This window comes from Anopheles gambiae, chromosome 3 (assembly GCF_943734735.2).
Source record: "Anopheles gambiae chromosome 3, idAnoGambNW_F1_1, whole genome shotgun sequence".
Taxonomy (NCBI): domain Eukaryota; kingdom Metazoa; phylum Arthropoda; class Insecta; order Diptera; family Culicidae; genus Anopheles; species Anopheles gambiae.
This window is the reverse complement of record NC_064602.1, coordinates 78,093,607-78,117,517: the sequence shown is the minus strand read 5'-3', so window position 1 is coordinate 78,117,517 and position 23,911 is coordinate 78,093,607. Positions and strand designations below refer to the sequence as shown.

Here is a 23,911-nt window from a genome sequence, read left to right as displayed (position 1 = left end):
TAACAGTCGAAAGCGAGCAAGCGAGCTCGTGCTGCGAGTGACATCTGCCATAAATTATGGCATCTTGCAATACCCCCGCGTGCCGTGCTGTAGCCATGTCACAGAGCACAACTATATTCAGGATGGAAAGCATCTCCGAGACATTCTGGTGTACAATCAAGAGTAATGCAGTCACACAAGAACTCCCCACAAGAACCCGGGGAGTTCCGTTTTGTTCCTTATTTGTGACGCCCGTCTGCCTACTTCCCAGCTGGTTGTGGGGACATTAGATCTACCCCGGCAGATTTTGCCGTTTCACGTGTCCTTGTAGTTTCTCGCTTTCTCTGTCTCAGTTATGCTACCCATTTATCATGAACTTATGAGGAATGCCCACCATAAGTTATTCTTTACAGTTTTGGAGCGCCACTGGACGTGGTTCGTGTGTATCGAAGACAGTTGGTGTAACGGTCATTTCTTAACAGTTTTGGACAAGGATGATGTCCCTTTGCTTTGGAGTGGAAGTGTGGAGGAGTTGTGATCCAAATCCGAGATCTAATAGAACAGTATCAGATATTCTTCCAGAAGTTGATTAACTTCAGACCACTCCTCACACACTCAGGCTATTCTATTCCAGAGCACAAAAGGCAGAACTATTGCAGTCTAGTAGTGGCACTACCGATACAAACATCTCCACGATGTTTTCTGACATACTGCTGTGTCTGCAAACTTTCGCTACACAAGAAGCCCGCAGTCGATCTGATCTGGTATGGTATACTACCCCTCTCGAGCGGACATGAGCGAATAACAAACCAATAGTTCTCCTCATACCTCAATAGCTCGGTACCGCCGTTGTTAGCCGCGGGCTTGATAAATGACTTCCGCTGATGGACGTGAAACCATCAACCCATCACGGACACAATAGACTGTGTAGCCCCCACCAAACACAATGGTGGTACTGCCAGCCAGTCGACTGGTTCTTCTTTTGCTTCTCCACGTATTCTCCACCTCACACCCGACAAGATGATCCACAGTACGAGGGGGGGACAGCAAAATAGCGAAGGATTTGTTGTCTTGTAGTATAAATATCTGCTGCTCGCCTGCTTCCACCACATATCTGCTGCGTCGGAGAAGATGTCCTTTTTGGAAAGCAAACACTGGTTCACTACTATCCGTGACAGACCAAACACAACCATTAGCTCCTTTTCTACGGGTGTGTGCGGGATGAACCTTGAAGTAGCATATAATTGACTGAACCCATGAAATATTCATTGTTTGGAAGCGTTGTTTTTCTTTTCTTCAGTTTTGCCACGAAAACAACGCAAAAACAACATCAGCGGAGTTGCTTTTTGTTTCCTTTTCATTTGACTATTTCGACATTGCGCAGGATGCGCGAGAATGATGCAAATAAAGCAAGAACAGGACAAAGTTGTTTCTCTGGAAGGCAAAGAATAGAAATCTTTGTGCTATTTTTAATTGTCGAAACGTTTTTGGGATACATTCTTCTGTTTCACTGATTGGAATTCCCTGTTGTCGTTTGCTTCCATCCGAAACAGAAACCAAAATTAAAGCACAAAGTATTTCACCACTTTAGTATGCTCTTCAAAGTTGGATAAATACTAAATAGCAAAGACAGAGGTTACAACCTCCCTCCTCCGCTTGCTAAATGACTGTTTCTAATCGGAGCATCACATCACACGCTCCCTTGCGAACAAACCGTATCCCTTTTCCTAATTGTCACCCTTTCTTTTTAACCCTATATTGCCCCATCGACAAGTGTGCGCCAAAGCGATACATTGAGGGTGCCACACCTTCCCCGCTGCAGGCGCTAAAAGCTGCCTGTTTCTTATCTGAAACCGAACACAGCAGCAGTATGCTGATGTGTTTGGAGAATTGAAAATTATCGAGCGGAAAACTAATACGCTACCAGAGGGCGCAAACATACGAAACGACGTTAGCCGCACACCGTAGTATGCAGCATCAATTTAGATCGCTTCGATTGCGGTTCGACGCGGAAAAGCATTGCGACGTCCTTCCCCCCCCCCCCCCCCTTTTTATCTTTTCCCTCTCTCCCTTCTCTTCTCTGTATAGTGGTACTCGACCGTATCATAAAAGGGCTTTTCGGCACGTAAATTTTGCCGGCCCGGTTGAGCTGCGAGCGAAAGGAAATTAATAGCATCAAGAGCAAAAAAACACATAGAACAAGTGAAGGGAAATAGCACACACACACACAAGTAAACTACCTTTCCTAAAGCACACATACACCACCGAACCCACCTCTCTCCATGCGCAAATGATAAAGCACAAAGCTAGCGAGGAGGTGTCGTGCGGATTGCATACTTCAATTAGCGCGAGTGTTTCACCAGTGCGCGCCCGCAAAGTAGACAACCCGCGTAGCAAAATTACATTGAAAGCATATTCTGCAGCGAGTTTGCCCCAACTAGTTTGACTGATTTCCTAGTAACACAGACGTAGGTGTGCTACTCTCGCTATTAGTACCTGTTGAAGCCGGGATTCATCACTTTGCTACTTTTGCCTGGATGGGAACGCGCAATTTCGCAGGAATTTGGTGGGAAAAATTTACATAATTCGCTCGCCTGTAAAAAGCATTGCGAGAGAGGCATGAATTCTATAGCCGACAAACGGAATATGTCGACAAACGTGATGATGAAGCTACGCCCAGCTAGTCGTTGCCAGCCTGTACGCGTTAGGTCCCGATTTTCCAGACTGTTCCATAATCCTCACCATACACACAGACACACACACACCATCCACCACAGTGTGCTGATAAAGATCATTAAAACCCACCCTGGCACACTGCTATCACACACCGTCAACGGGCACAGAAAGAGCTTTGGATTAAAAGTGCTACCTTCGGCGTCCCAAAAAACACTAGCGCCTATCGTCCATTGACCGTGTCGACTCGTTGCTGGTTTTGAGGTGTTAGTTTGTAATATTTTGTCGGGCATAGAAAACAAAACCCTTTCCTTTCTCGCGACTAAACCGCCGGGACGGGGAGTTCTTAGTGACGCACTGTTTTTCGCCTACTAGAGCGCTGCAGTTTTCGCGTGACTTCTGCTCCATTTGAGACATCATCTGCCTGTACTTGGGCACGACAGATTTCGCACCAACGACACACATGGGCGCGAGATTTGACCACATATTTTCATCCAGCGTCCAACATGGGCTTCCAGGGTTTTTTCTCTTTTTGCTGGAGAGCTTTCAGAATGAATTCCCGACAACAACAAAAAAACATCCTTCAAGTCTCCCCAAAAAACTCTGAGGAAAGGGTTACCAACGGAGACAGCGTTTTTGCTTTCCGTCTCCATTCTAGCCTGTTCTTTTTTTGTGCCTCGTCTATTGTACCCTTGCATCACAACATTGCAAAAGCAAATGGAATCCAGAGCCAACGGATCCGGAGTGGAGTAAACACACAGACACACAGACACACACACCTACTCGGACAACCGCAAGGACTCTGGGCCGCAGAAATCCCGTATCCTTTTCAGTAAATGTTGAGGTTTTGAGGTTGGACTGTGCTGTACTGGAGTGTACCATACTCCTACGCCCGGCCATGTATCTCCCCCCCATATGCCAACGAAGCGCATTCAATTTTTTCCAGTAAAACTCAGCATTACTTTATACTCCCTTTCCCTAGTCCACCCCAGTTTCATCCTTGCTCGTCGTGCAGGAATGTGGTGAACTGAATGTAAAAATAAAATCCCAATCCCAAACTAACTGACATATTGGACCACCTACAAAACCTAGTTGTAGAATTTGCGTTGTTGTACATGGTACTTTTCTTTATCTTCCAACATCCCATCCCCTGAACCCAACAGAAGAAGCTATGCAATGAGATCTTCTTTTGTTAGCTAATGCTTCGGGGCGAACTGTACACCATCGTGTGCCTCGAGATTATGCCTTTTGCTCCAAACAAAACGTGGACTTAGTACTTACTGCCGATGGAAAATGCAAATTGTACTCCAAAACCATTGAGCTGCGCATTTGTAATGCATCCCCCTCCTCTGTGTGTGCTTTTTGTTGGTTGGTACCATCTCATCATCATCATCATGATTCGGCTCTTAATCCACGATAGGACGGTTATTATGCTGATCGTTTTTTTTGCAGCAATCAGCTCAAGTGATTAGTATCCGGCACAATAAGCTGCCTCCAAATTATTCGATCGAACAGTGAATCACACCAAAAAGTGAAGGTTTCTTTTCAGACCCGTTCGTTTTCAATTTTGTTTGACCGTTTAAACGGAGCTCGTTAGCATTTAATTCCTATCAAAAAGTACTATTTTGATTGGTTTGAGTTGGTTTTTTCATCCTTTCTCTTTTGCTTTTTTTTAATAAAGAAGCAATACTGAAGCAGATTTCCACCCGTTTTCCTTTCATTTGTTGAGATTGGAGGATGATGGGGTGGGGAAGGGGGGGGGGGGGGGGGGGGGGCAGTAATTGAATGACCTTCGAAACCATTAGCGCCTCCAATCATAAACGTTCGCATCAATGAGGCGTACAATTAACGGTTGGTGTTCCGTAAAATTGTGTAATTTCCAGTAATTTCACACTGGAAAAGAAAGGTAAAGCGCTTAACGCTTCAGTAGGAATTTGTTCGGAGAAATTGATTTATCTCGATTGTGTGTTTGTTTCATTTACCGAAACAGCAATGAAATACCAAATAAGTGAATTGCCACGGACACACGCACACGCACAATTCGGTGACAAATGAACGACGCGCTGGAAGTCATCATTCATCGCTTCTTTTCGTATTCGTATGCTAATGCCTTCCGCGGTAGCCCGTGTTCCGCGGACCGTACCCGAAGATGGCCATAGACAAGGGGGGGCGCAGCATGCAACAGCATCTTTCCGTTGCGTGAAAAAAAAAGAATCATAAATCTTTCATTCTGCCCCGTTTTCATGTGAAGCACCGTCTTTTTTTTGTTGTTGCATGCCTCTCATATTCTCTGTCCGCCACCCAAGCGACGATTATGGATGACCACGCACCCACCAAACTACCCGGGGTCGACCGGAGGGGGTGGTGCTGGAGCCGCTAGGAGTTGGAAGCAGCAACATTCATTCATTGCCTTTGCCTTCTGTATTATTGCTCGGAGAAAAGTGCATTATTAAATGCACACACACACACACGGAGCCATTTCAGCAGCTTTATGACTGTTGTGTGTTGGTTGTCGCTTTCAGTTTTCACTGTTGCTGCTGCTGCTGCCTGGTAAGATAGGTTCATTGCCGTTGTTTATATGACTTCTTTCCCGGGGAGCTCCGTCTAGATAGAGAGTGGCCAGTGAGCCGCCGCGCGTTCGCGCTCGAGCGGGGCATTGTTGTTAAGCACAATTGATATGGGTTTATCGTCGAACGTGCCTTTGGGGTGAAATTGATTGTAATGCTTTTTTTGAACTGGAGCATCATAACCACTGGGGCAAGAGTAAAAAACCGACCCAAACACACTTCTTTCGTTAACTACCGTGTTTAAACTGTACAATAAACACGTTCCTCTATGAGGTTATTGAGACGGTTGGAAGTGTATGATTTGCTTTTAACTAGAACAATAACAACGATTCATTCATGAATTTGTGGACTAACTCACTAAATTGCATAATTTTTGAAGGACTAAGACCACTCTCATCAATTCTATCTATCTAGTATTTGTAACACTAAAACAATCACTTTGCTATTTCCTGCTACTTCCAGCTTATCCAAACTTTAATGTTCAATCAGAAGGAACAGACACTCAAATCATAAAATTGTGTAAGTCATAGGCAGAAACAAGCAGAACAGAGCAGCACTCTTTATTTGCAATCCAAACGCTTGAACCGGAACAGTTACACACATACGGCACACGGACGACTGTTGGAAATCGATATGGAAAAATAATTCAAACCCCGGGCCCAATCAGGGCTGAGTGTGTTTATGTAACAGCGAACGAGCAGCGTATTAGATATGGCAGGGACGGCGGAGGAAACACGGAAAATGGAACGAAAAGTAGCAACATCATGTTTTTTTGTCGCCCTCTCAATGAGTCCCGCCGGATGAATAATTCTGGTTAAAAGGAGGAAGTGGATTTGACAGGGTTTCTGATGCGATTTGAGTTGGGAAATTCAGAATTGAAATATTGTGTTGTAGTAGTATATCATTAATATGTAGAAGACGAGATAAACTTAAGGACCGAAGGCACAGAGATTCGCGTGTTTTACTTCTAACAGTCAAGCGTGAATTATTCCCTTTATTTCGTTGACAGTTCACATCTTTTGACAGTTGTACGAAAGCGAAGGTATTTACACATCCATCATTTGACGTTTAAGGCCTACAGATGACATTTCAATTTCTGTTTCTGGCAACACATATGATTTTCAACACGTCTCAGCAGATGTGATTGTACAGTGCGCAACACAACACGTTGTTTGAGTTTATTTTAAATTTGACAGTGTAATGACTACTGATTTTACAACAATTAACTGACAGAAGGCAGAAGACCGATGACTGCAGAACTGAAGGCGAAAGAACTGAAGACGGAAGAGCTGAAGGCTGAAGACTTAAGGTGAAACGTTAAGATCTTGCTTAAGCAACGATCCAGAGCAGAATGGTTCTTGATTGTGACAATTCATACGATCGCACAAGTTGACATTACAGTGGTTTTCAAGCCAGTTTCGAATGTAACCATTGTTATTCACCGCATCCAAGATGTTTTTCAACAGCTGTCAAATGATTTATTTGCTTCAAAATGAAATTTCAGTTTCAAGACATGATTTTCAACACATAACAAAGAACTGTCAGACTCGATCCAGCCTGAGTCGTGTTGAAAATCATGTTGGAGAAATTTTAAATTATTTTAATGGAAATGAAATGTCAGATTGATGTGAATTAACATCTTGCACGCGGTGAATAACAATGTTTACATTCGAAAGTGACTTGGAAAACGCTGTATTAAGGTCATAATTCGTTCGAATAATTTGACACTATGGTCGTGTCATAGGTCAAATTGGCCGGATTTAACAACAGCAAGAATGACTCATTGCTTTAATAGTTCAAAATTCAATATCAAAACATTGGTAAACAGTTGATGTGATTCAAATAATTCAATAACCAAGCAATTGTAACTATTTTGCCATTCAGAATGTACAATCCAGTATCAAGTAAGTGTCAAACTGAACGCAAAATGAAATGTAAACAATGCCCTTTTGGGAATAGTATCATTGTGCTGTTCAAAATTTAACTCATTAACGCCCTTTTCTGCGTCAAATAACATATACCAGAAAAGTTTTACCGTATGTTCTTTAAAAACTGGATTTTAAACCCGCAACAAAACTCAGTTTACATCAACAGATGAGCCGGATAGAAACCCTGTACGGAACACCCATCATGGGAAGGCCGAAAAGTAGCGAAGAAGGCAAGATCAATTTTCATTCCCAGTTTTGCAATTTGCTTATCAGTGCCGGCAAACACAGAGAGCGGGAAAGTGGGATACGGGATTCATATTTCAAAGCTTACACACAAATGGATGACAATATGGTTTCCAATTTGAAAAGTGATTTATCTGCCATTGTTGTATTACGTAAATGAGACGTAAAGCAAACAAAAGTTAGGAGGAAAAAATCACCCCAATAAGAACCTGATGCAAAATAAACAGCTTTTCCCCCCCAAAACGAACCAGAGTAGGACTAACTTTCAATAAACACTAACCCAACGAGAAACCATAAAACCGCCGATTGTAACAAACTCCCTCCCGCCACATAAAACACCCGTCAAAATCAGTACTAATATTACCCTTCATTTTTAGTTACCGGGTTAAACCCTTCCGAATGAAGAAAAAACGATTGTTACTGTACAGTGTAGAACACACATAAGGTCCTCCCTTTGCCCGTACCACCACCTAGTCGACCGGAAGCGGACGGCTCTCTAGTGGTGCCCTATGGATGTGCCTTGCCATTTCCAACGTACAAAAAAACCAAAAACCTATGGTTTAACTTTGCCGGCGTACGGTTTATGTGTGCGAATTTCATGTTCAAGAGACGCGCTGCTGCTGGCTGTGGGTAGTGACACACAGAGAGAAGAAAAAAATCGATTTTGCCATGCTCAAGCACGGGAGGTAAAGTACTACCGAGCACCATCCCGCCCCCCCAAGCATGGGTCGCACATATTGATGTGAAGTCGTTCTCACATGCACAGGCCTCTTCTGTCCGTATTCTTCCCAGCCGGAAGTGAAACCTCCCCCACCGTCCATTGGAGGATACACTCGGGATACTCAACCGTTGACAGGAAAGGAAGGGAGGAAACACTTCAAACCCTAGTACACACAACCTGCCAGTGTCTGTGTGTGTGTGTGTGTGTGTCCCGCGTCCGCTCCAGTCCCTAACATAAACGCCCAACGTGTAAGGGACCACACACCGATGACGTGTCACTCCTCTCAACACACACACACACACACGTTGAACTTTTCGCGAATCTTTTGTACAATTCTCGGCACTCTGCTTTAGTGTTACCCCTTATCTTAGCTTACCGACCACACCACGATCCTTTCTAGACATCGCACATACGTTTGCTTCTTCTGCTTCTTGCGATCAAAACCGCTTCAAAATTGGGGACATTACATTTTGCGCTTCTGTCTCCCAGTGACGGTGAAGCTACAGCTTGGTAGCTGCTTGTCCGTTCCCTGGAGAATTTAATGATTCGGCAGTACCGCCACCGCAACTACTACTTCTACTACTTCCACAGTAAAGAGGCAAGGATCTTGTCTGATCAAACCACGTTTCCCACGGTTCGACCTCTTCTCGGGTCCTGCCAACTTCGAGAGCACTGAAGGAAGGCGTGCAATCAACGATGACAGCTAGACGGTGTGTGTGTGTGTGTGTGTGGCTCCAAACGTTTTGCTTCCACCGGAAGATGTACCACACACCACCCGTCATCATTTTATCTAGTTACAGCACCGCCTCCACCATTGCTCAAACCAACCTCCTCCAAAAAAGTGCATCATTATCGAGCGTTCCGGGTGGGTCGTTTCTCCGAACATCCTGGGAGTTTGAGATGGATTCAGTGTTGCGAACGGTGACGTTCATCGACATAAAATTGTAAACATTCATTCGATTTGAAGCTTCCCATTCCCATCTCTCTCTGTCATTTGACATTCCCGTCAAAAAATGTCATTTGACATGAAGACATTTTCAAGATACATTCATTTGACATTCGCCAACCTGTATGAATCGTGAACTGTGTCGTATTGCAAACGGCCGTATTCATGTCAAACTACAACAGAGCGTGCGGTGCAAAGGCTTTCATTTCACTAGTTTTTGCCATTTCACTAGAATTCAGCGACGATACACTTCATAATCCTCCGATCGTATCGATTTGTGTTGTTCAAAAAATGTCAAATGACATTCAGACTACATTGTTTACATTTCATGTCATTGCATCAGCCCTGACGGTAGCGACACGAATGAATTTCGTTTAATGACAGTCGTGTCGTGGAAGCATTGAATGTCATCAGCCAAAAATTATTTTGACCGGCTGTTTACGGTGACTGTCATGAAAAATGTCAACAGTTAACAACACTGGATGGATTCGATGCTCTAATAACCGCCCTTACACCCCCTCCTCCCACACCAACTCCAAAAAGTGCATTTAACGATGTGCCGCCCGAAATAGGAGTAACAGGAGCTATTCCCAAGACTTCAGAGAATATCTCGTCTCCAGAAATTCAGCACGTAAGGTAACTCTTTCAAGTGATTGCTTCTTCTTGGAGCTAGTAGTGAAGCGAGTCGGAATTCTGGGTTAGACGAACTTCAGGAGCATTGCATTCAACTTTTCCGCTGGACAACTTCTGGGCATGATGGTTTTGGTTTTTGGAGTTCCAAAGTTTCCTGTGCGAGGTGGCGCTCCAGACGCTTGGTAAAGGTTTGACGTGTCCGATACAACAGTGTGCAGCGTGAGCGCAATTAATCATACACCAGAGTTTCTGGAGTACCCAAGGTTGCTGAATTGTTATCCATAGAACAACTTGCCCACTGTACCATGAAAGTCTTAAAAAGTCTTACTGAAAAACTATCAATCCAAAACGATTAAAAACGGCTCTGCCGTCTTATTTTTTCTTGCCAGAATGCATCACGTTGTTGGGTTGGACTTTTTCCAATCATCATTGTTTCATTTTCCTTGAGCTTCTTGGGCCTTAGGACACGGCGAGAAGAGGGAAAATTGAAAAATTGCACACACACGCGCGCGCGCGAAATGACTCAATCTCAAAAAGTCGGAGGGACAGCATTCACAGCATTCCACCAGCACACACAACACACCGTCAATTCTTCCTTCTTCCTAGACAGCGAGTTTCCCGCAACAACAACAGCAAGCACAGGATCGCACAGCCCATTAATCACCCATCGCCCATGTGTCAGAACAATTTAACCAGATATTCCTCATCGGCTCATCTCGTGCGCGCAACCACAACTCGAAGAGAACCCAACCAAGCTGCAAGCAAGAATGGGCGGCTGCTGCTGTTGCTTTCCACGTTTTCCTTGATCGGGGAGAACTGTGATGAAGCAGCAATAGCAAAAAGTAGGGCCATTTTCTTGATTAATTTATTATTGTTGCCGCTCGGTTGCCGGCGCTTTTCCCAGCAACCTTCCCATGCCTCTCCAATAGTTCCTCCAACAGGGAGGAGCGGAAAAACACGCCACACACACATTACTGTTGCAGCAATATGCTGCAGACGGTGTACTCTCTTCGCGGCCCGTTTCTTCCCCGAGCATCGCCAACTCCAAAGGATAAATATGACCTAAACGGGGACGAGGTTTTTCCTCGACTCTCTGCAACGTGATCGTGGAGCTCTGGAAACAATTAAAAGAATGTGCATCATGCTGCTGCTGCTGCTGCTACTTGAGCCGTCTCTCTATAAGCCTTCACAGACAGGTTATGTGTTCTTCTGGGCTTCCACAAAATTGGAAAAGACTCGCTTGGATTCTGGGGAACATGAAACAAAAAAATACGTGTGCAAAAATGGATTAAAACTATGCGCCCAGACACAGACAATTGTTTGCTGCACAGCTTTTGCCTGTCCGACGCCGTGGAACGTGATTGGAGTTTTGCACAAGAAAAACATGGTTAAAAAAATGAAATCCAAATAAAGCCTGAACCAGGTTCAATTAATGATTTTGTGGTTTCTTGAGACGTGCGGCATGACGGCAACACATGTTTATGTGCGATAAATCTCACACATCGCCTGGTGTTTGCTTAGGACTTCCCCCGCCTGGCTGTGCAATGCGCAAACAACGCCAGCAAAGCGAAGGTTCCTAAAAAGCAAACAGACCCCTCTTCTTATCCCGCTCTCTCTCTCTCTCTCTCTGGCTATTTGCCTTTCAAGATCTGTTCCGAGACCCCCTCCAGAGACGAGATACTGGACTATTAATTATCCCCGTGCGAGATGGATAATTATTTGCTTTCATGCGATGCTACTGTGACGAGGGGAACACACGGTAAGGCTAAAGGTGCTAAAATAAATTTGTTTTATCATTTATATCAATAAAAACAACGACTCTAACTAACGGCTGCGCACCACAACCTGTCGTAGCCACACAATAATGAGAATAATGCACTAAAAATGGTGCTTTGTTCGCACGCCAAAGCTGATTTCCCTGTGAAATTCACAGAAGAGTTCACAGAAACACAAATGTGTCCTCCACCGCAATAAACCACAACAGAGCGGACCTCCAACCATACACAACAAGCATGCGCGATGCGCTTGATGGTTTGATAATTTTCCACTTAATTACCTCTCAAAAAAAGGGCGATAGGTACACCACACACCACGAGAAATATGCTACATAACCTGCCATATATTTCATACCGCGCAGCAAATAAGGTTGGCCACCACGCCACACACCACCAGACGGGCATAAATTCTAAACCAGTAAAACAAACCATTTATCCTCTTGGGCGGAAGTGAAATCATTCCCCTTCTTCTCCTCTGGATTGGGGGGAAAAGGAACAGTGCGGTGCCTCAGCAGCTGATCTGATTAGCCGCATTAAACAATCCTATCTAGCAAATTACCTGATTGCAAATTGTATTTCACCTGGCTTTTCCGGGGTCGCGGCACTGCTCCAGACACTGCTGACTACGGCCATGCAGTTGTATTGTAGGGGGGGTGGGCAGGGCGAAAAAGAAAAGCTGCCAACCACCACCCACAACACAGCACGTACGGCGGTCCCGGTCCGAGGGGCAAAAACGGTCATTGTTTATCCTTTTATAGCGGGAAGCTGTGTATGAGCATCGTACACAAGGGTCCGGGTTCGCGCCCCCCAACAAACTCATTGAAACAAACAAAAACAAGAAGGAAAAACAAGAGGGAAAACTCCCAGGGCGAGGCGGACTAATTTCTCCTATCAAATAATACGTCTCTTCTTCTGCAACGGGTCGAGAGTACCTTGTATATTTCATTTTGAGCCGAGCGAGAGAGCAAGTGGGAAAGACGAGGTGAGCGAGAAGGAGAGAAAAAGATGATAAATTTTCCCACTTTTCCCGCATGCAGCGGAAAACTACTCCGGCTACCAATCCATTATCGGTTCATTTCGCTAGCTGGATCGAGATCCTGCTCTGCTCTGCTCGCTTGTCGGCCGAGTTCGTCGATTCCGGACAAGGGACACGGACAGCTTTAAACTGGTTCAAAGACGATACGAAACGGTCTCTGGCCCGGTAGAGAGCAAAAGAAGAAGCTGAAGCTGCTGAGAAAGGAAAAGGACGAAACGGAAAAAGCGGAAACTGTCCGTAACAAGCACGCCGGATGCAAGATTTTTCACATCCTTCTGTTCTGTATCATCATCACCACACCCCCCGCCACCCACTGACTACCTGCAACTGAAGGTGTGGTAAGTTGTCGTGTCTTGTGCTTCCTTTTTTCCCCGATTTCCGTTCAACAACCACGGGACGAGTAAAATTCCCCGTTGATTATAGATAATCTGCAATCGCGACGCAAAAAAAAAAAATACACACCCAGCAAACAGCTACCACTTGTGTATACACTAAACACTCGTTGGGAGCCATGGCCGTCCGTAGTTGACTAGAATTTTCTTTCGATAGAAAAACGATTGCGAAAGAGACAAAAAAAAAGGACGATGAGATATAAAATCTTGGGTCCGAAAAAGGAATCAACTGCACAGCAAAAGAAACATAAGCTGCATGTTTCAGTGTACGCCCCCCTTCTATCGCCCCCCCCCCCTTTCTCTTTGCTTTGCTTATACCCGAGATTAGCATAACAGTGGTCTCGCAAGACACACCGGTAGGGAAATTTGATTTTCTTTGCTTTTACACCCGAGAGTGAAGAGTTCGGTCGTGAGTCGGTTGGGGTTTTATTGGTTTTAAAAAAATTCAAATTGAGAATTCTCTTCTCAAAACCTGATTTTATGAAAATGACAAAAGGATAATGCCATGTTTATATTAAACCATTTCATTTGAAATGTCAGCCTTTTCGGTTGATATCACAAATGCTGAATAGACCAATCAGTTGATAGCACAGCATATGACAACACAGCATATGAAAGCTCAAGCCAATGATTGTAACATTAGTGGAGTGTCGTAGAATATCATTAGAAACGTCAATTTTCTTAGTTGTTGAAAACAATTATGATTCTGCAATCAGTTGATGTCTCAAATGCAAAATGTAAAACAAACCAAAATGGCAGTAGCTTCAGATAAATGATTACCGGTTCATTTGAATTAATTCATTTGTCACATGATATGACAAATTTCGGTTGTAATCAGTTGATATCACGAATGGATCAAATAAAATCACTAACCAATTGCTGTAGCTTTAAGTTGAGCGGCAAATGATGCAATTGTACTGTTTTGTGACTTTGAGCGCTGTGCAGTTGCAGATCTCAAGTGCTACAATTGTGATTTCAATTGCTTCAATCGTGATTTCAAGTGCTGCAATTGTGATTTCAAGTGCTGCAATTGTGATTTCAAGTGCTGCAATTGTGATTTCATCTGAATTCGTACTAGCTTTCTCATTGAATGAAAAAGGCATGTTGTATGTTCATGTGCGTGTGTGTGTGTGTGTGTGTGAGAGAGAGAGAGAGAGAGAGAGAGAGAGAGAAAGAGAGAGAGAGAGAGAAAGTGGGGCAGAAATAGAAAGAGAAATATAGAGAAAGAGGGAGAGACAGACAGGTACAAAGGGGAAGAGAAGCTAAGAGAGAGAGATACAGAGAGACAGATAGGGAGACAGAGTGAGAAAGAGGGAGAGAGAGACAGAGGAAGAGAGGCGAAGAGAGAGAAAGACAGTGAGATAGACAGAAGATAGAGACAGAGAACGATAGAGAGAGATAAAAGTGTGACATAGTTTGTACCATTCCAAGAAGCATCTTAAGTATTGCTTTTGTCTTCTATCTGATCGACTTTCCCTTTCCATTGCACTCAATCGTATCAATCATTTGAATGCAATCGTTTACCGTTCGAAGATATTCAAATCATCTTCATTTCAACAATCAATTTCCTTGCTAAAATACCACCCACACACACAGACACATCGGCAGTAGAACGTTAAGAAGGCAAACGGAACATTCCACGACTCTAGACGACGGGGGCGAGCGAATTGATTGCGTGCCGGAAGTAAACCCGTCAAGCCACTTCCCACCACACCTTGGAGAAACTAATTTCCTTTCCACCAAGGACAAGGACGAGAAGGAGAAGGATCACGCTGATGGCCAAACCACAGCCCGTGGAAATAGTTTTTCCCTCCCGGAAGCTCATCCGCGGCACGGAGAAAAAAGGGACTGTCCAATTAGTGCTGCACTTTCAATCAAGAACCAACCCTCACACGCCGTTAGGAAGCAATTGATGAAGGCATCACCGGTGGTGGTTTGGAGGCAAAAGTGTTAACTTCTTTCCCTTCCTACTCGGACAGAGGAGGGGTTCGATGGATTAGTTTTGATGTCGCTGAAGCGCTTCCAAACTGCCTTTGTTACACCAGACGGTGTCGATTACTTCAAACAAAGAGAGAGACACATACACACAGTTAAAAGGATATTCTTCTGTTGGTGGCCCTCGATCGTGGAACTGTTTCCCTTTGCATTGGATCGATTTTTGCGCGACCGATTTGCGCAATTGCTGATCAGACCAATCAGACAGAGAGAGAGAGAGAGAGAGAGAGAGAGAGAGAGAAAGAGAGAGAGAGAGAGGAAAAGAAAAAAACGGAAAATACCAGCGCACGCACACCTAACAACACTGTCGAGGTGTTTTGATTTTTTTCTCCCTCGTTTACGTCATCTTATCCATCCCTCAAACCTCCTTCTCCAAGTTCCGCGCCAGGTCAGCGGTCACGAAACAGTCACGTTGTTGTGTTGTCGCCGCCGCACAAAGGATATCCAATTACGACCGTTTCGAGGTCGTTCCGGTTATTTGTCATATTGCCCTGCGACGCTGGAGGGAAGGCCACCAGCCACCGGAATCAATCGTCTCGCGCTTTGATTGTGTCGCCCGGAATCCCCCTTTTGCTTCAATATATGGGGACGCGATTGCTGTGTCGCGTTAAGAAGATATCCTTCTTTGCTTTCGAATGGTTGGTGTTGCACAAAAGCGCGTGCACCATTATCATTATCAGCAGCAGCAGTAGCAGCAGTGAGTGTGGCTCGTTATCAACCGTTTGTAACGGGGAATGGGGGAAAAGGGGAACGGGGTTTGTCGTTCGCCAGCCATTGGCATCCAGTTGCCCTTTTTTCGCACTACCGAGTCGGTTGGTGTGGATTGGAGGTGGATTGGCGGTGCCATGGTATTGCCATCCGGCTGATACTCGATCTTTTGCAATCTGACCGGGTTTCTGTTTTATTGTATATGGGTGTGTGTGCATTTTATCCCGCCGCTGCTCCACATTTCTGTGTAAATTGATTTTGCTTCGATTGCTCCCATTCCCGATCGCGTCGTCTGTCGATGGAGTCGAATTGGACACTGGGAGAGTACGTCGTAAAAGAGCGTAAGTGCGGTTGAATCACAACAAAACAAATTAAAAGAAAATATATGTGAGAAACATTGTGTGCATGTCTTAGTGCTAAATGATAGAAAAATAATGAGAATATTTCCCAAAAATGGAGTCACTTTTCATGATATTCTGTCATGATGTTTCTTTTTCTAATTAGAATTTGACATTAGGCGGCTGAAATTATATCAATATTTAATCCAAGAAACGAAGTAAAGACGTTAAATATAAAGATGCAAACAAATGCTCATTGGATATTTATGTGACAAATTTCCTGTTTTCTAATTTATAACACAAAAACATCGCCAACCCGCCACCGTGACGTACTCTGTCCTTAATAATCCAACTAATGAAACATCAAGCGCAAAGTGACGCCGAGAGGTGAGCCGCTGAGGCGCTGCTGCTGTCCCATATATTCAACGTCCCGCCCGGTGACGTTCTGCATCGTGGCAACCCCTGTCACTTCCCCTTTTTCATCCTCTCCGCCTTCCATCCCGGTGCAGGAGAAAGTGCAATCTACACACACACACACACGCTGCTACTAGTCGATCACAAACGCAAAAAGTGTGCCACCACCACTGAGCCCCAAAGCGCAACAAACCGGTTTTGCAGCAGCCCCTCCCTCCCTTCCCCCCGACCTCCGTCATTATTCGCGGTTTCACAATGTTGGTGGTGCTGTCCCGGGTCGGATCCGACAATCCGCGAGGACGTCGGTTGCGCACCAACGCCACCATAACCAGCCCCGCCGCCACAACCGCGCACCGGTTTGTCGTTGCGATGACGGTTTCTAGGTAATGAGATGAAACACGGGGTTTGTTATTGGGCCAGCCAGCCAGCCAGCCACGGGCATTTGATGGGCTTTAGCCCGGCGGTGCAGGCAGCGTTTTATGGCGTGATAATTCCCGCTTGCGCAGGCAGTATACCGTTGTCCATTAGCGGTGAGTTGGGGCGCAGCACAGGTGCAGTTGTGCTAGATTGCTTTTCTTTTCTTTTGTATCTGTCCCGCTGGGATTTCGATGTCCGGTGTTCTACTGAGATGCTTCCACTTTGGCAGGACGTGGAACAATTCCCGTCCGGTTCGTGTTCTCCTATACTCCTCCCCAGGTTTGGAATTGTACTATATTTGCGCTGTGATCATGAAAAAACTACAGATCAATTAAATCACTATATAAATTCTCCTAAAATGCCTACGCTTATTCCGAGAATATTCCTACGCAGCACATTTACTGCGGGTATGGTTTGTAGACTGGAACTGGAATTGTATCGGTTCTAGGCTGGGGCTGGGGTTTAAGTATCGTTGCGAATCCAAACCCGGAACAGTTCCAGGTACTGTTCCAGGAAATTAATTACATCGGAAGCTGCTTCTGAATCATTATGGTTTCATGATTGATTACAGGACCGATATGAGTTCATGATTAGTACTGGGGTCGGTATGGGTTCAGCGTTAATTTCATGTCCGGTATGGGTTCAGTATCGATTCCAAAACCGGTATGGGTTCATGATTGGTTCCAGGACCGGTATAGGTTCATGTTCGGTTTTAGGACCAGTATCGATTCCAGGTCCGGTATGGGTTCATGATAGGTTCAAGGTTCGGTACAGGATCATAATCAGTTCCAGGTCCGGTATAGGTTCATGATTGCTTTCAGGGCAGGTATGGATGCATCATAGGTTACAGGCCCAGTTTGGGTTCATGATAGGTTCCAGGTCCGGTACAGGGGCATGTTCCGTTCCAGAACCGGTATAGGTTCATGTTCGGTTTTAGGATCAGTATGGATTCGAACATATCGATTTCAGAACCAGTATGGGTTCATGATTGTTTCCAGGCCCTGTATGGGCTCATGATAGGTTCTATGACTAGTATGGGTTCATGATAGGTTCCAGATACGGCATAGATACATGATCGGTTCCAGGACCAGTATGGATCCATGACTGGTGCCAAGGCAGGTATGGGTTCATGATTGGTTCCAGGACCAGTATAGATTCAGCATCAGATCCAGGGCCGACATTAGGACATGTGCAGTATTGTTGGGAAAAAATGAAACTTTTGTCGGAATAAATTCCGGCTAGCTCGCAAGTTTTCTGGAATCGATTCCGGACAGTAGGTCCGGAATCAGTTTCCGGAATCGATTCCGAAATTGGCTCTGGAAGTGGTTGTGGAATCGGTTCCGGATTCGGAGTCGGTTCCGGAATCGAAATCGGATCCGGAATCGAAATTGGCTCGGAAATCAGAATCGGCTTCGAAATGGAGTCGGTTTCGACATCTCCATATAAAAAGGCCTTTGGATCCAATGATACTACGTATTGATAACTGGAAAGAATCAAAATTTACTTGTAAACGATGGAGATTCCCGGACTGATTTCGCTTTTGAAACTTCGATTTTTAATTCAAGAACTAATTCTCATTCCGAAGCTAATTCCATTTCTGAAGTCAATCATAATTCCGTTATCGGGGCAAATTGCGATTCCCAGGCCAATTCCGATTCCAGAACAGATTCTGTACGCGGATTTGGCTCCGGAGTCAACTCCGGAATTAGCTCCGAAATCGACTCCGGAATCGACTCCGGAATCGGAATCGATTCCAGCATCGGAAACGATTCCTACATCGGAATCTGCTCCGGAATTGATACCGAACACGGAATCGGAATCGGATAGGTCCGACTATTCCACCACTAATGTGCAGTTCTTGAACCATAATATGCAATGTATTGGTTCCAAGACCAAAATAATGGGTTTGGATTTTGGCATGTTCTTAAAAGTAAAGGGAATCTTTGAAATTTATTTGTGCAGCCGTGTAATCTGACCATATTAAGGAGTTAAAAACAGATTTTGACACTTTTTGGAGAAACTACAAAACCAAAAATAAAGGAGAAAGGTTTACAGAGTTACTACTACCACGGATGTTAGTCACTGCTAATGGTCGTAAAAGAAAAAAAAAATGATAATCTATAAACAATAAATTGCTTATTAACGCTGGGAACTAAAATCATGTTTTTTCCAAACTGAGACAAAAAATACTCGCAAATCAGTAAAAAAAAATTAAGTCACTCGCCAATCAGTATGCAGAATATGAAGAAATTGCTTGATGTGACACGTAATTGATAAGCTGTAAATTGTTGCAAAAAGAAAATATTGTCACACTCCAAATAAACTGCCCCTGTTGACAGCTTATACTCCTCTCCCCTTGGCAATGCAATGCAATGATTGACGAATGACTTATCGCGCCCTGTGTAATTATGATAAACTCGTTAAACAAGGTAATAATAGGCGCGACCTATTAGGCGCACACTTCCCTTATCTACTGCCATAAAGTGTGGATCGATTTGCTTTTACTACCCAACTGAATCATCATATCGAGAAAGATGCTTCGGGCGACAAAGAACCTTTGGGTTCGACTCATATTCAAAACTTTTTTTTTTTTCAACATTCATGAACAACTCAAACTCAATAATTGTCGTCATATATAAATTACTGAATCATCCGGTATACATTGGAAGCATCAAGTCCTCCCCCTTCATCCCCCTTCCCTAGACTCACAAACACACAAAAAACAACAACTGCGTGTGAGTGTGTGTGTGCGTGTTTGTTTTGTTTTCCCAGCTTCATGCTTGCCGACAACAAACAATAAACAATTTGTGCACTCCCCGGTGTGTGCGTGTGTGTGTGTGTCCCTTGCGGGAAAATACACACCCACCCACAACCAACCCCATCCTCAACTGCCACCCACTGCCAGTAACCGGAGATAGTACGGTGGACAGAAGCTTGGTAGTGTGCGTGGCCCCGCTGCGTATTTGTGTCAAATTTCTACGCAAAACCGCGACACAAGGGAAAGGATCATTTTCCCATGCTCCACAGCTCTGGTGAAAATGATTATCACAGTCAGGACGAGTGGGGGGTGAGGGTGCAGGAGGATGCAGGACATGCAACAAAAAAAAAAAATAGACCGGATGAGATTTATCTCATCCAACCGCAAAAAGGATACGAGCGGCATTTTCAGGCGAGAGAGAGAGAGACAGTGTGAGAGAAAGGACCGTTCTCGCATGCTCTCCCATCCTTTGCTGGGCACACGCTCACACTGAAGAGCACGGCATCCTTAAAATACACACACACACACACACAAACACGTTTGGATGGTGTTTTCTTCTTCGTGACACTTCTTTGCACCAGCAGCTCTCTGATCCGTGTTTCTCACGGATCCTCTTTTTTGCGTCTTTCCCATACCGTTGCCACAAGAAATGCATTGCTTCTTCTTCCTCTTCTTACTACTACTACCTTGCACGGGCGTCCCGTGCAGCGTAAATGACCATAGTAACCCAGATTTTTTCCTTTGCCGTGCGACACCACCACCCCAGCCCGGAGATTGCACTTTCCGGATGCGCACACACACACACACACACACACACGCAGAGATGCACACGTACAGCGCCATACGCCCTATTGCTAAAGGAGGAGACGGGCGGAGAGATGTATAGTGAAAGATTTTCCTTTTTTTATCGGTGCAATCATTTGATAAGCAAAATCATGAAACGAAGAGAAAAGGATAAGAGCAAAAATTGCTACACACACACACACACACACACACACACATGCATATACAATTGTGGGGCGTAATCCTTTTAGGCGTGTGTGTGTGTGTGTGTGTGTATGCGTTTTTTCCTCTTCCCTTTGCCAACTTTACTAAAGAATTCCATCAATCATTAACCATTTTCACACCGAACGAGCGTTTGTTGTGCATTCCTTTTTTCCTCCTTTTCCATTGGCGTAGGAAAATTGCCGCACCCTTGCCGTACGCATTTCGCGCGAGGCGCGGGGTGGGGCCGTGGTGCAGCAGCCGCAAAATTCGCACACACTACCGTTGACAGGTGCGCCGCTCACTGTCCCCGGAAAGGAGGAGCATTATATTTCGGGGTTATCCCTCTCGCACAGGGCGTACAATTCCGTACATTTTCCACCGCCACAGCACACCGCGCCACATATACACACCTTTTTTTGCTCTCCTTCTTCTTTTTTTTGTTGTTGCACTACACAAGTAATAGCAGGAATTGGTTGTTTCTTTTTAATGATTCATTTCCTCACACACAAGGATCACTGTTTTCCTTGCAAAAAAAAGCAGAAACACAATCCGTCTGCAATTGCTTTTTTGGACCATTCGGTTAAAGCGACAGGAAATTTTCCCCGGCACCTGCACACACCCACACACTCACACACACGCTACGTGCACTACGTTTCTTCCTTTCCCAAAGCCCACTAGGACCCAGTGGAAAAATGTGTGATTTTCACTGTCCAATTACGCCTCTTATCACACCATCACACCACACACACTCACAGGCACGAACGGCCCGCCGTGCCGCAACGAACGCTCGCAACCCCCTTTTCGCACTGGATGGCATTTGCCGTGTCCGCTCGTGTCACGCACGCACCCGACTCTGACGTCTTGGCAGTAACGGCACACCACAGTGGCGCGGTGCAAAATTTTCCATTCGCCGCTGACTCTCTTCTGCGTGTCTGTGTGTGTGTGTGTGTGTTGATGCGCCCGTTCGCGAGCGTGTGTTGGTGCTGCTGCTGTCACTGGGCCTGTGTGTGCGCCAGCCACCACAGCCCACCTAGACCTATAGGAGAGCACAACGATTTCCATCTTTCGTCCTCTTTGCGCATTGCCATTGAGATTGTGTTTGGCTTCTCTTGCTCTTTCTCTCTCTCTCTCTCTCGGGCTCTTCTCTCGTACTTCAAAGCCCAAAACTGCGGGGCGGTACACGAGGAGACGAGATGGAATTTTCTCTCCCAATCTCGTGGTGGAAAATCTTGATTTTCCTCCAGCACGCGAGATTCATGCTCACCAATGCTCGGGCTGCATTTGTGACACACTATCACGGCAGGGCGTTTGGGGCGGGTGTTAATTCCGCTGTATTGGATGATTGGGAAGCTAGGAGGAGATGCATTTGGACGCATTTCATGCTGGGTCTTGAGAATGTGAGCAGCATCCAAGCTGCCAAAATGCATGAATGCCGGTGCCAATGGCCGTTTTACGCTCAAAAAAAGGGTTCGTCGCTTGCCCGGTGTGCTGTGCTTCATTTGAATTTTATGCCATCAAAAGTACAATATTTTGCGCCGGAAATGCCACTCAACAGGGATATATGGATCGATTCATCACTAAAATAGCCAATTAAGGATTAAGGAAGAAAGATCCTGTAATAACCCGGTTCAGGAGTTAAACCTGATAGCTTCAGACTGCTTCGGAAGGGTCTGGCTGCCCACTGCTGGCAATGGAAGGCACCGGAACATTCGGGAGTCTTTTCGGGACCGGCAGATTGGTTCAAAATTGGTGCCAGACATTTGGCCTGAAACAACACTTCTAGGTCATCTGGTCCATATTCGATGGGTACTTTCTCAGTCGCCCGGTTTGACTTGACCCTTGAACTTCTGCCCAAGCAATACCAAGACAATGAGGGCGGCACGATACTAGGGCATTAGTCAGAATCGGTCATCCATTCAACGGACTGGCCTTTCGCCAAATGTGTGTGGAGTAAATACTGATAGGTGTTGATCATGACTTGGTTCGCATCATTTGGCAGGATTCAACTGATAACGTTCTCCGAGCTGGTTGGAGCTCCAAAAAATCGTTAAAATTTGTCCGTTACTTTTTTCTCAAAAAAGCAATCCGTTCTGTTTCATCATTTAGACCTAAAATGGGAGTTTGAAATTATTAAACAGTTTCAAATTAACGTTTCATGACGTATCATACTCATTTGTAGGATTATCTGATTGTAGCAGAATCGGATTGTTGTTAACGTTTTGCTATTTCTGCGGGAAAAATCTCCGTCGCCAGTGAAATGTCGACTTATTGGACTTAATTATTGGTAATAAATTCTTAATCAAGCACACACACACACCCCGCAAACAACACATCCTTGAGCCAACGCAGCAAGCATCCTCATTCTCAGCGAATCAGCTCATCAAAAACTTAATTTTTCCTTCCCGCTCATACTTACACACACTCACACACTAGCGGCGCCCGTCTTGTTTGTGCTGTTGCATTCACACACCTACACACATGCATCCACTGCTCAGCCACGCATCGGCATGCTTCGTTGTCACGCCGCACAACCAGCTCACGGTTCCAGCTCTGCTTTCCTCCTTTCTCACTCTAGCAAATCACAAAACCACACACACACACGCACGCACGTCTGCTTCGGCGACTCTCTGTCACACGTACTGCGGATTCTTCTTTCTCTCTTTTGCCCGCTTTACTGGACCGCTCTTCACCAGTTCACACACCGCACGCCGCAATCTCTCTTGCTCCTTTTCACACCCTCTCTACTACTTCTTCTTATTCTGCTTCTACTTACACTTGCTTTTGCTTTCAACACCACCCGCTTCAAGGGGCTGAGGTTTGACCGACCGTCACACACTCACACACACACACTCTCACATACACCCGCGGATCCAGGGATGGGACCGACTATCTTTTCACACGATTTCACGCACTGTACCGTACGGTCGTGCCCGAACTTCACTCGCACCGGGTGGCGGGACGTTTCCTCTACGCTTTGCACACTGGCGGCACCGCGAGCCGTGATTGGAAAATGGGTAATTTTCGCCAAACATGCACCGACACTAATTCCAGCTCCGATCGAACCGAGTCGCCATATTTGTTTTTTTGATGTATCGCGCCCTAGAAAGAACGGGATGCCCGCTATCGATATGCGTTTCGCTCGCACGCGCTTCTGTTGCGTCGGAGAGAGTGAAACAGTGCGAGGGTGAGAAGGCGATGTGTCACACGGGCAACCAGCCGCCACCCACCCTACCCGGGATCGGGTTGGTTCAGTGATGGCAGGCAAACGAATCGTAAACAGTTTTTGACAGTTAGGATTGAATTTCGAAACTTTCGGATGGCGAAATGGAAACCACATTCAAATTCCTTGTCCGAAAAACCGTTAACGCTGTTAAAATCTTCCAATCGATTGAAAATTTAAA

At 45.2% G+C, this 23,911-nt stretch overlaps 1 protein-coding gene across 2 annotated transcripts in view; it reads right to left on the bottom strand.

Annotated features, from left to right (window-relative positions):
- The window catches only part of LOC5667850 (catenin delta-2), a 44,350-nt gene extending 20,684 nt beyond the window's left edge, over nt 1-23,666 (bottom strand). The window contains exon 1 of one of the 2 annotated variants that reach the window (XM_061654719.1): nt 20,921-23,666. The gene's annotated coding sequence lies outside the window, so the exon portion shown is untranslated. The remainder of the gene's footprint in view (nt 1-20,920) is intronic. The other variant, XM_061654718.1, reaches the window with a different exon arrangement.
- Nucleotides 23,667-23,911: the final 245 nt, after the last annotated feature.